The sequence below is a fragment of the Peromyscus maniculatus genome, chromosome 3 (genome assembly GCF_049852395.1).
Source record: "Peromyscus maniculatus bairdii isolate BWxNUB_F1_BW_parent chromosome 3, HU_Pman_BW_mat_3.1, whole genome shotgun sequence".
Taxonomy (NCBI): domain Eukaryota; kingdom Metazoa; phylum Chordata; class Mammalia; order Rodentia; family Cricetidae; genus Peromyscus; species Peromyscus maniculatus.
The window spans coordinates 161217995-161230680 of record NC_134854.1 but is presented as its reverse complement, the minus strand read 5'-3'; the positions used below and the strand labels follow the sequence as shown (position 1 = coordinate 161230680).

Genomic DNA, 12686 nt, shown 5'->3' with positions numbered 1-12686 from the left:
GGTTCCCTCTGGTCCCAACCATTTTCTCTCTCTCTCTCTCTTTGTGTCTGTGTGCATGTGTGAGTGTGATATGTGTGTGTGTGTGTGAGTGTGATATGTGTGTGTGTGTGTGTGTGTGTGTGTCTGTGTGTGTTAGATTGCATATACCCATGTATGTGCTTGTAGAGTCCAGAGGACCATATCAGGTGTACTGTTCTATCTTTCTCCTCATTCTTTTGAGTCAGGGTTTTTCACTGAACCTCAAGCTAAGCTGACAGCCAGCAAGACCCAGCATCACTCTCTTCTCCATCCCCCAAAGACACACATGGCTATGCCCAGCATTTTATGTGGGTTCTGGATCCCATCTCACGTCTTCACGTTTGCTAGCAACTGCTAATATCTATTGGCCATCTTTCTAGACCCTTCATGGCTAAATCCTTACCTTCTACTTAACTCTTTAATTTTTTAACTTCTCAGACATCCCACCATTGGTTCATTCTCTCACCTTTACTTCCATTCTGAAAGAGCATCACCCCTCTGCATCCTTTGGCTATCAACTCTGCCCACAATACAATTCTGGGGCCCCAGAGCAGCACCTGTGGGAAATTATATTAGATACTTTTTCTCACTTTCTAGTGGCCGTGACCAAATTCCTGACAAGGCAGCTTAAGACAGAAACCTTTTCTTCTGACTTGCAGCTTGAAGGGATGCAGGCCACTGGGGTGGGGAAGGCACAGTGTGTGATGCTGCTGTCAGGCTGAGACCGGACACAAAGAGTGGTGATGATGTGGGCTCTCCATGCGAGGACCCTCGTCTGAGGAACGATGCAGCCCACGACCGAGGGTTTGCTGCCTGGCTGGTTCTAAATCTTGTCAAGTTGACAATCAAGTCAAGTTCAAGACTTCAGAACACATGTTAAAAAAATCTGAGACTCGCCGGGCGGTGGTGGCGCACGCCTTTAATCCCAGCACTCGGGAGGCAGAGCCAGGTGGATCTCTGCGAGTTCGAGGCCAGCCTGGGCTACCAAGTGAGTCCCAGGAAAGGCACAAAGCTACACAGAGAAACCCTGTCTTGAAAAACCAAAAAAAAAAAAAAAAAAAAAAAATCTGAGACTCTATAACAATCAGATGATATATAAACTAAGGAGTTACTAAGTTCATCCAAGGACCTTCCCGAGTAGATGTATGGCAAGGGTAAGAATTCATAGCATTATTTTGGACCGATACATTCCTGCCATTCTTCCATCGTGGCTCTCGTGTTGGTCAGCATCCAGTGTTTACTCTTGGCCAACCCCATATCAGATCTGCCTCTGCCCCTTAGGAATAACCAGTGGAAAACATTGCTCTAATGAAGTCAGTGGAAAGTTCATAGGCTTATCCAAATCTTATCCCCACTATTTATAGTCCAAGAAACAGGAATACAGCACTTAAGAGTGGCATGGGCTTTTCTTAGTAAACTCCACCTTTTGTAAGTTATTTTTTTAAAAATGCATAAAATTTCAGGAGAGAAAAGGGCTTCAGACCCTTCTAGAACAACACAAATGGTACCACCACATTACCACTATATACTATAAACACAATTTATTCAACAAGAATCCTAAGTAAACAGACATCAGCTCTATTTCCACAGTCTGTTTGAAAGAATAAGAAAAAAACTATTGGAAAAACAACTGAGAAAGAACTGCCTTCAAGTGTTGCATGAAGGCAGCTTTTCTCCACCTTTAGTGTGCACAAATCAAACTCCCCAAAGGTATTCTGCCATGAGCAGAGGGATATTAGGAACCACACTTCAACTGCAAGGTCATTCAAACATGGCTGGAGTTTACCGAAAGAACTTACAGAATCTCTCTCGGAAGCTTTTAAGAATCAGTGAGACAGTCATTTGCAGGAATTAGCGTAAGATAACTTGAATGCATTTCTTTTAGCAGCAAGGATTGAACCTCAAGGCTGTTTTTCCACGACATTATTTCCTGGCTGCAAGTTGAAGGTGGGAAAAGAAAGTTAGAATGAGCTTGAAGTTTGTGGTTTTGTTATTTAAATCATTTCCTCATGTTAAATGAACTACTACATTCACCATTTATGGTATTTAAATATATTCAGAACTCCAGGATATTTGGCATGCCCTTGCCAACTGGGATTTGCTTAACTTCTGACTAATTTGTGCTTAGGGTTGCTCTGAAATAGGCAGAAGGTCTTGGGCTCTGGCTCCAACTTTATTACTTCCAGTCAAGTCAGAGAACCACAAGACTGAGCTACCACGGTAGACTGACGTCTATTGTTCAAGGACATTGTGGCTAGCACAGACATTCTTTGATTCTTGAAAGCAAAATTTGGAGTCCCACAGAGAAGGTGCCTTTAGGCTTCAAAGTTGTTACCTTGTCTAACAAAAATATCCATGCAAACCAAGTAGATTAGTGCACGCCTTTGATCCCAGCACTGACAAGGCAAAGGCAAGCAGATCTCTGTGAGTTCAAGGCCAGTCTGGTCTATATAGTGAGCTCCAGGTCAGCCAAGATTACAAAGGTAGACTTTGTCTCAAAAAACAAAAACCTTATGCAGGCCACTCTAGATCAAAGGATTAATGAAGAAGAGAAATGTAACAACTGAATTCCAAATCACAGATAAAACAAAACTACAAGTAAGCATGATTTGTCCATTCCCAAGACGTCACTTCAACATTCTAAATTAATAAAGAAAAACTAAATACAAATCAGTAAGGGGAAACTAAGTCAAGGTGTATCAAGAATGTAGCCTTTGAGGCGAGGACCATCAAGGGCAAAGTTTTCAGAAATGTACTGGGCAGGGCTCCACAAATGTCTTTCTTCTCAAAGGAGAATCCAAAGGGACTGGGAAGATGACCAGTCAGTAAAGTACTTGATCTCAACCTCCATATTTAAAAAGCTAGGCATAGCAGATATGTGCTTAGAATTCCGGTGCTGGGGAGGCAGTGACAGGTGAGTCCCAGGGCTCACTCAACAGCCAGCCTAGCCTAACTGCTGAGCTCCAGGCCGGTTGATATCTGAGTCTGACTTCTGGCCTCCACACCTACACACTCACACATATGAGCACACATATCAGAAGAAGGGAAAGGGGAAGGAAGAAGAGGAGTAAGAGGAGGGGCAGAGGAAGGAGAAGAGGAAGAAAGTGGAGGGGGAGGGTTGGAAGTAAGGGACAGAGAGAATAAGAAGAGAAGGGGAGGAGCAGGGGGAGGAGCAGAATGGAGCACAGCTTGTTGGAGAGCACTACAAATAATGGCATTTTCAGAGTCACTGGATGCCTGGGCCGTGATGGAGAGCTCTCAGAGGAATCTTCTAGAGACAGAGAGCCCTGCCTAGGCTCCCCTCAGGAGCTCTGGCCCTGGACAGCAGGAGCTGCAGGAAGGAGGCCCTGTGAGAAGAAATGGCAAAGCTACTATGTTCACAGCCCACCGACTGTCACAAGGAAAGAGCCATTTTGGCCAAAACATCGTGGCCCTTGGTGCTTCCTATGTCCAAATGTTCTAGAATCAAACAAAAAGTAACTTTGGTAAGTGGGGAGAGATAGTCATTGACAAGTCATCTTTCATGGAGAAGCACAAACATGATCACATGGCTGGCCTCCCTGGGACACAGCAAGCAGTGGGTGAGTTACCCTTGGCATCTGAGAGTGTGGGGTTAAGTCTGTGGGTGTTCTATCCCTTGTCTGTGTGCCCCAGGGTAAGTCTTCATTTCCTCTAAGACTCAGACTTGTTCATTTAAAATAAGAGATGGCTCAGCAGTTACTGCTCTATCAGAGGAGCAGAATTTGGATCCCAGCACCCACATTAGGCAGCTCACAAACACCTATGACTTCTGGTCCAAGGGACCCCATGCCCTCTTCTAGCCTCCACAGGCACTTATACTAGTTGTGTGCACCTATACTACCATGTGTATGTGCAAATACACACACACACACACATACACACTCACAGAGCTGGGCTATTACCTGGCACACACACGCCCACACATGCATGCACACCTGCATATGCATACACATTTTGTTTATATTTTACAGGAGAAAGAGAGAAACAATGAAGAAATATGAGACATCTGCAGGATACTCATGTGGAAGGACTGTTGTGAAGGTTAAAAGACCATATCAAAGTTTCTTATAAAGTACAGAATTTTAACGCCGGGCGGTGGTGGTGCACGCCTTTAATCCCAGCACTCGGGAGGCAGAGCCAGGCGGATCTCTGTGAGTTCGAGGCCAGCCTGGGCTACCAAGTTAGTTCCAGGAAAGGCGCAAAGCTACACAGAGAAACCCTGTCTCGAAAAACCAAAAAAAAAATAAATAAATAAAATAAAGTACAGAATTTTAATAAAGGAAGAACTTCCATGTACATTACTTAATACCCTTTACTTCAGTGATTAGCAATCCAATGATCCTTAAGTGTCATTCAAGTCTGTGCCAAAATTCACCCAGAAGTTAGGAGTAGCTTCCTGAAGCAGAATAAATACAATACTCTCAAGACAAAGGAAGCCAGAGAGCCACTGTCTAGAGAGAGCCCACATCCGCACTCCGTGTACCAGGCACCAGCCCAGCTCTCAATATCACATGCATTATATACATCATCAGATAGTCTGTGATTTTTTTCCAACAGCTTCTAAAAAAAAAGTGAAAACTTTCATAAAAACCAAATATCTACAAGTTATGTAAATAACTTACTTCTTTTTAGAATTTAAAATGTCTTCTCTTGAGATGGGAGTTGCTTTCTTTCCTGTCCTACACTAAAATCATTTCCTCTGAAATCACCAAAAGAAAACAAAAAAGTCTTATCTAACAAATGTTCTACAATAACAATATGTAGAGATAAATTAATATTTATTGTGAACCTATAATGGGCTAGACTTTATCTAGAAGCCTTTTGTAGCATTCGAAGTCCTCTGCTCACTGGGGAGCTAGCCATGCTTCCAGCATTCAGTGGGCAAATTTCGCAGTTTATATCTCACACAATCCTGACAGCAGTCACAAACAGTGCCTGTTTTTCAGATAACAGAGGTGGGAGTCACTGTGGCAGTTTTAGTGGTCAACTCCATACAGTCGAGAATTGCCTAGGGAAAAAAGTCTCAGTGAGGAATGCTCTAGAATGAGTTAGCATGTGGGCATGTCATTAGAGGACTGCCTTGATTATATTAATCAATATGAGAAGAACCAGAAAGAAAGCAGGTGGCCTCATTCCCTTAGTTTGAGTCTTGAATTACGTAAGAGGAAGAAAGCGAGCTGAGAAATAAACATGTGAACAGCTGGTTTTAGTTTTAGTTCCTACGCTTCCCTGCTGTGGTGGAGTGTAACCTGGAATTGCAAGCTAACATAAACCCTCTGCTACCTTTGCTGGGGTGCATTACAACAGAAATGAATGGAGAGAGTAACTGATCGAACTTCCTGAAATTCACACAATGGGTTGAGATTTAGCACTCCAACAATCAAACTTCTCATTCCAATTCTGTCTAAATAATAAATGAATTGACCTTATTCCTATAAAATTCATGAAATTGTTGCCAGAATAAACACCTAACTACAGCACAACCACATCAATAGGTACCAGTTTGCATCTGTCTCAAGACTTGGATAATGACTAGGGAAATGCAAATATGGACACAACCCTAAAAGAGCACTGTCATGCTTGGCCCACTGAGAAATCCCCCCAGTTGTATTTCCCTCATATTTGGACTTGGATGGTGTTCTTTAGTTTTGTTAGAGGTGGGTGCCTGCTCTGTCTTGGGTTAGGAATCCTGACAGCAAGGAAAAGAAACCCAATTTGACAAAGTACTTCTTTCCACAACTTTATGGAGTAAAAGAATTTTCAAAGTGTTGGGGTCTGCAATACTGCCTTTGGCGTCTAGTCAGTGGAAGAGTATTTGTCATATAGCCATGTATATGTCAGTAAAAATGTCCAGGATGAACCAGATGCCTTTGTCATTATAATGGGCATCTTTTCTTTGTAGCTGCCCACTTCCTTACTGCCTTGTGATGTCATATGCTAAATAATGGTAAGAACACACACACACACACACACACACACACACACACACACACACACGCTGACAAAACATCTGGGGCATGAAGACATTATCTGAAGAGTTTAGCAGATGCTCATACAACCTGCAATGAAAGGCAATTTGGTGTTGGGCACAGGAGTTAAATTCACCTGGTGAAGTTTAAACATTAGCAAAAGACCATCTGCCTTTGGAAATAAAAATGACATTGTTGCACATATATTCTTGTCTTATCAAAATGTTTCTTGTGGTTTTTCTGCCTATCCAAGGATTCGAGCCAAATTCTCCAAACTGATTTTCTCTCACAAGAGCACAGCCAGGTGCCCACCGGCAGTGGGCCACTGTCGCTCCCACAGCCACATCTACCTGCACACAAGTGACATGTGAAGGTCCCTTGATTCCAGAGACCTTCCCCAAACTGCCTTCCAACAAGAAGCAATGCCTTCTGCCAGTTGAGAACACCTCACATTCCAAAAATAACTCACCAGCAAACCAGCAAGCAGTTCACTGTCCTGAGGCAAAGAAAAAGGAAATGCCCAGGTGAACAGAAAGATGGGCATTGTGAGGAAGCATTTTCAGAGGCCTTGTGAGAAATAAACAAAGCTGCCAACCCCTCCCCAACTGATGATTAATACTATTCTAATTATATTTGGAGTTAACTTTTTTAAGGTAGATTTAAAATTAGGTTTTTCTGAGTGTGATGGACCTTTAATCCCAGCACTGGAGAGTCGTAGCAGGTGGATCTCCATGAGTTCAAGGTCAACCTGGTCTATATAGTGAGTTCCAGGTCACCCAAGACTACACAGCTAGACTCTCTCAAAAGAAAAACATGAGGTTTACAAAAACAGCTGCAGATCAACATTTCCGTTCCCACAATGCCTTTCTCCACGGCACCCTTGTCGCTTTTTGTGTAAGATGGTCTTCTCTGCTGTTTTTCCTCGTAGAGTGGGCAGTTCTTGTCTGCAGCATCTCTAGAGATGCCTTTCATCCTCTAGTGTCCACGCGTCTTTCCCAGATGGCTCTCCATGGTGATAGCTCAGCCCTCAGCAGCTTTCGCCCATGAGATTTACGTCCCCCACGGAAAATGGCAACAAGCATCAGTTTTCTCTGCGTGGACAGGCTACCACGTGGTCTGTGAAGCGCACATTCGAATGAACTCGAGACAGAAAGATGAATTGCCCTTGTGTGTGATCTTTGGCCCATGGCTCTAGAAGTTTCCTCAGTGTGCTTTGGTAAGACGTACTCAACTGGAACTCTCCTTTCCTGTGAATTTTCCGCTGGCGTCTCTGGCTGTCCTAATCGGCAATGGAGTCTTTTCTCTTTAATGAATGCTGCTGGCAAATCCCACAGAGATGAAACTTTCCTTCTGGAAGTTTTGAAAACGTGTCAAGGAACCATTTCCTCAGCTCAAACGTCTCTATCTCTGAACAAAACATTAGAATTGCTATGATTTCTGGCTTTTAAAAAAAAAGCATGAGTTTATTGCTCATCATGTCATTATTTCCTCTGAAACACACGCAAGTAGAATAGTCTTTTATATAGGTGATGGGTCTCATAGCAAGAGTAGAGAAAGAAAAGACAATTACAGTGCTACTGTTTCTGTTAAAGAACAGAAAGCAGGGGCTGGCGAGATGGCTCAGCTGGTGCTTGCTGCCAAGTCTGCTGACCTGAGTTCAATTCCTGGGAGCCACACAAAGGAGAGAACTGATTCCTGCAAGCTGGCCTCTGACCTCCACACACACCACAGCATGTGTGCTCCCTCACACACATTCTCAAAGTTTTTTTTTAAAATGTAACTTTAAAATGGTAAATAATAAATACACAGAATTTAGATTAACCAAGGTTCTGTATTAATGTTTAAAACCAACTCATTGATTTAGGAACCACACACATAAGAGACCATGAGAATTTGACTGTACAGATTCATGTGGATACGAGTAGTATATTCACAGTACAGTCTTAGAAGCCGTGGACTCTGGAAAGCCTCCTTCCTTGTGAATCTTTAATTTTTCTCTGAACTATCCCATAGTTTTCAGAGTTGACTTCCTGCATTCCTGTCACTATAAGCAACCCCAGGTTGGGGTGACAGAAGGAATATAGGAAGGGATAGGCTTTCTGCTATATTTTCCTTCAAAGACCCATACCATCCACCCTTAACAAACACACATCCACATTCAATCTGGACCACAGACCACCACTCCTCCCCAGCTGTCTAGAACTCACCTCTTCAGCTTTCCACCCCAACAATCTACAAGTCTGCTATGATAGCCAACTCCTGTTACTCACCCTGGGACATACAGTAAAACCAGGGGGAAACCTGAATAAAATCTCCGTATTTAACTCACTGTGCAAGTTTATGGTTACTTCTAGTTAACTATAAGAATCACTAATTTGGGGACACAGGGTAAAGGCTATGCAAGACTCATGACCCAAACTTAATCCCCAGAACACACACAAAAAGTTAGAGCCCACATGAAAAGTCAGATTGGTGGGGTGTATCTGCATTTCCAGCACACTACAGAGAGGTGAGAAGTAGAGGCAGGAGAATGGACCAGCTAGCCTGAGGTACACATTGCATCATCAGAAACAAGAGAGACAGCCACAAGAAAGGGAAAGGTGAGTTCTGGGACGGACACACACACACACACACACACACACACACACACACACACACAGCAGGGAGAGAGAGAGACAGGAGAGAGAGAGAGAGAGAGAGAGAGAGAGAGAGAGAGAGAGAGAGAGAGAGAGAGAGAGAGAGAGTAAAATAAAGTAAAAAAAACTTTTTAAAAAATAATTTATATTGGAGTCATGTGGCTGTGTACTATATTTCTGGTCTCATATCAACTTTATAGCTGTTAGTAACATTTGCAGTGTATGGGTCATACCTAGTCTACTTTTCAGGGCCTTGAAGGCTACTTTTGCTGAGACCACCTACTCTTCATTTAGGTATGTGGCAGTGTCCAGTGGACAACATTAGAAGGCTCCAAACTCCACCCTCTGATGGTGCTAATGGCACCATTTTTTAACATGTGTCCCATGGTGAGCTGTTGCTTGGTCCTACCGGCTCCCTCTTGGAAAGGGGGTGAGAAGGCGCAGCATCAACAGCACAGACACCAGGAGTCAGGTAAAGTGCAAACAGCAGACACATTTATTCAGCAATGGGAAGAACTTTAAATATTTGTGGTCGCTCCTCATTGGCTGGGCACCATCAGAACCTCTGATGGCACCTGTTGGATCAAGTGACATTGTGTGGTATGCCCCTCATTTGCTAGGCACAATCAGGACCTCTTACAATACTGGTTGCTAGACCCTCAGGCAGACTCAAGGTTGGCTCATCTCTCAGCCTTGTAGGCCTTATCTTCCTACAACGAGCTATGAGGATTCCCCTTACATGCACACAACACAAGGACTCTACTCCTCATCCCCAAGCAGGTGACTCAAAGCATCCTGCTTTTTTCTCACATAGACAGCTTTAAGCCCAATGCTCTGGAAAGTGAACCTCAGGAATGGCTCTCCTGCCCCCACCCCCTCTTGACTGCCAGGTAAATGAACTCTCCTCTACAAAACTCACTCTTTCAGTGATGGCACAAGATCCAGTGAGCAGAGCTGGCCTTACATGGTCTCAGCAGCACACTTACTTGATTTTCATCTGAGTTTTTTGTTATTTTGGTTTGATTTGGTTTGGTTTGGTTTCATTTGGTTTGGTTTGGTTTTGTGAGTCAAGATTTTACTCTGTATCCCAGGCTGGCCTTGTACTTACTATGTAGCCCAGGCTGGCCACATATTCATGGTCCCCTGCCTTTGACTTCCAAATGCTGGTGTTATGAGCATGTGTCACTATGAGGAGGCCCTCTGAGGTCTGCATAATACAGTCAGTGGTTTGCTTGTTTGCTTGATTTTTCCAGAAAGCTTTCTAAATTGGTGTCTGTTGAATGAAGAATTTGATGGAAAAGCTGGCATGTTTTTGTCCGTCAAGAGTTCAGGGAAAAACAATGTCAGGAGAAAGAAAAGTAGAAAGTTTTCAATCATGCAAGACTAGAATTCATTTTAGGCATGCTTAGAAGTATCAACAGAGGCACACCAGCCCCTGCTTATCTGTCCCTTGCGTGGAGCCTTTGAACACTTGCAAGTCAGGGAATTTTGATTTTATTCCCTCTGAGTTCATCTTTTATTTTTACTAAAACCCATTAAGGAAGAACTTTATTAGTGGCATCAAACTTTTCCTTTTTCTCTGTGAATAGTTTTCTCATAGAGCTTATGTTAAAGGTCACAAATTTATATCAGGCAACACTTTCTTCAAAAAGATAAAGGTTCTATTTGGGGCCCCACTAAATCCTAGCTGAAGAAATTTTTTTAAAGTAGCATTATATATTCTTTCCAATTATGATATAACTCATCACCTACCTCAAAAGGTTGTGCACATTAATGAGATCAAATAATTTGAATTTCTTCCAAATAGGCATGTAAAAATAACCAAAGTTATTTCTTACTGGTCCATTAGCTTTGACTCTTCTTATTTTAAAAAGAAAATATAAGAAATTGAAGCCTGGTCCTCTGCAAGAGCAACCAGAGTTCTTAACTGCTGAGCCATCTCTCTGTCCCTTCCGCCATTTCTTAAGAAACAGCATTAAGGTATAAAAATGTGTTTCCTTGAAGGTGTTTTCCCATGATACATCCTTTCTCTTCATCATCTTTCCTCCGTCCTGCGGGCTGGCAGCTTTCATCATGAAGGTCGAGCTGTGCAGTTTCAGCGGGTACAAGATCTACCCCGGACATGGGTAGAAAGGTTTTCCAGTTTCTTAATGCAAAATGCGAGTCCGCATTCCTTTCCAAAAGGAATCCTAGGCAGATAAACTGGGCTGTCCTCTACAGAAGAAAACACAAAAAGGGACAATCAGACGAAATACAAAAAAAAAAAAAGAAGAAGAAGAAGAAGCCGCCGTGCAGTCGAATTCCAGGGAGCTATCACTGGTGCATTTCTTCCTGATATAATGGCCAAGAGGAATCAGAAACCAGAAATTAGGAAAGCTCAGCGAAAACAGGCTATCAGGGCTGCCAGGGAAGCAAAAAAGGCTAAGCAGGCGTCCAAAAAGACAGCAGTGGCTGCTGCCAAGGCCCCTACCAAAGCAGCACCTAAACAAAAGATTGTGAAGCCTGTGAAGGTCTCTGCTCCCTGAGCTGGTGGAAAATGCTAACTTGGTAGATCAGAGTTCTGAATAAAGATCAATCTCTTAAAAAACAATGTGTTTCCTCTTTGACCTGGCAATCGTACTAATTAAATACTCACTAATAAATCAAAATATATAGAAAGATATTTTTGAGGCAGGGTCTGGCCTCAGACTTTCAGTTTGCTTGCCTCAGCTTCCTCAGCACTAAAATTACAGGTCTCGCTACCAAACCTGACTCCAAAAATACCTTAATACCCAAGTGTGTTTACTGCAGCCTTTAGTAGCACAGAAAGAAACTTATGACTCCAATAATGAGGAAACGGTTAAGAAAATTATGATTTAGCCACATGATAAAATATCCTGTAAATATCAGAAATATACAGATACATTTTAAAGAATTTTATAAAAATAGAGCTTGTGTTGTAAGTGAAGAAGAGGGAATAATGCTGTTTACACACTATGAGCTAAGAAAATCAAAAATAATGAAAATTAAAAGGCTTAACAATCATTTTCCACAGAGTCAACTTTACCTCTTTTGATTTTCCCAATTACTTAGTACATTTTTATTATGTTCTTAGTGATGAAATTAATCAAATAGGTCTGCTGAATATGGTATTTGATGTTAATATTCTCTAATTGTGAAAAATGGATGCACGGGTGTTCAAACTAAAGTTTCAACTGAGATGATTCCTGAAAAGAGGAGCTGGAACACGGTGCCACACCAATCAAAGACTCTGGGAAGCAGATCAAAGACTCCATGGAAACAGAGGCTGATTGGAGGTTGGAGATTAGAAGGGTGTCCAGGTCTGGTTTCTGTTGTTGTGATACACATCATGACCAAAAGCAACTTGGGGAGGAACAGGCTTATTTCATCTTAAAAGTTACAGTCCGTCATGGAGGGAAGTTGAGGCAGGAACTCAAGACAGAATCTTGAAGCAGAAATCATGGGAAGTGCTGCGTATCGGTTTGCCCCCTGTCTCATGCTCGGCTAGTTTTCTTAGCAGCCCAGACCTGCCCGCCTAGGGATGGTTCCACCCACCGTGGGCCAGGCCTTCTACTTCAATTACCAGTTAAGAAAATGTTCATTGACAGGTCTAATCTGTGTAGTTCTTCAGCTAAGATTCTCTCTTCCCAAGTAACTCTGGATTCTGTCAACTTGATAGCTGAAGTTGACCGTGACAGAGATGAAGATTTGTTGCTTTGTTTTTAGCAATTAGGGAATAAATTGACTGGGTTGTCCCCCTAAATTAGAATTACCAGAGTCTTTCACACAGAAAAGCTGCAAAGTATAATTTGAGGCACAAGAAATTATCTGTAGGCAAATATCCACACAGCACACATTCTAGTCAGGAAAGAGAATGCTGCCAGCACCATAGGAACTCAGAATAGATTTTTTTAAAAGATTTTCAGGGAATTGCCTGACCCTTCACCTCAACCCAGGAAACCAGCCCTTTAAAAGGAAGCAATGCCCCCTGCTGTTGGGAACACTGGGGCAAGAGGCTGGCCAAGAGGTCTGTTCAAGAAAT

General features: G+C 42.6%; 1 pseudogene; it reads left to right on the top strand.

Moving 5' to 3' along the window:
* Positions 1 to 10710: 10710 nt before the first annotated feature.
* LOC102905461 (large ribosomal subunit protein eL24 pseudogene) lies at positions 10711 to 11204 on the top strand (annotated as a pseudogene).
* Positions 11205 to 12686: the final 1482 nt, after the last annotated feature.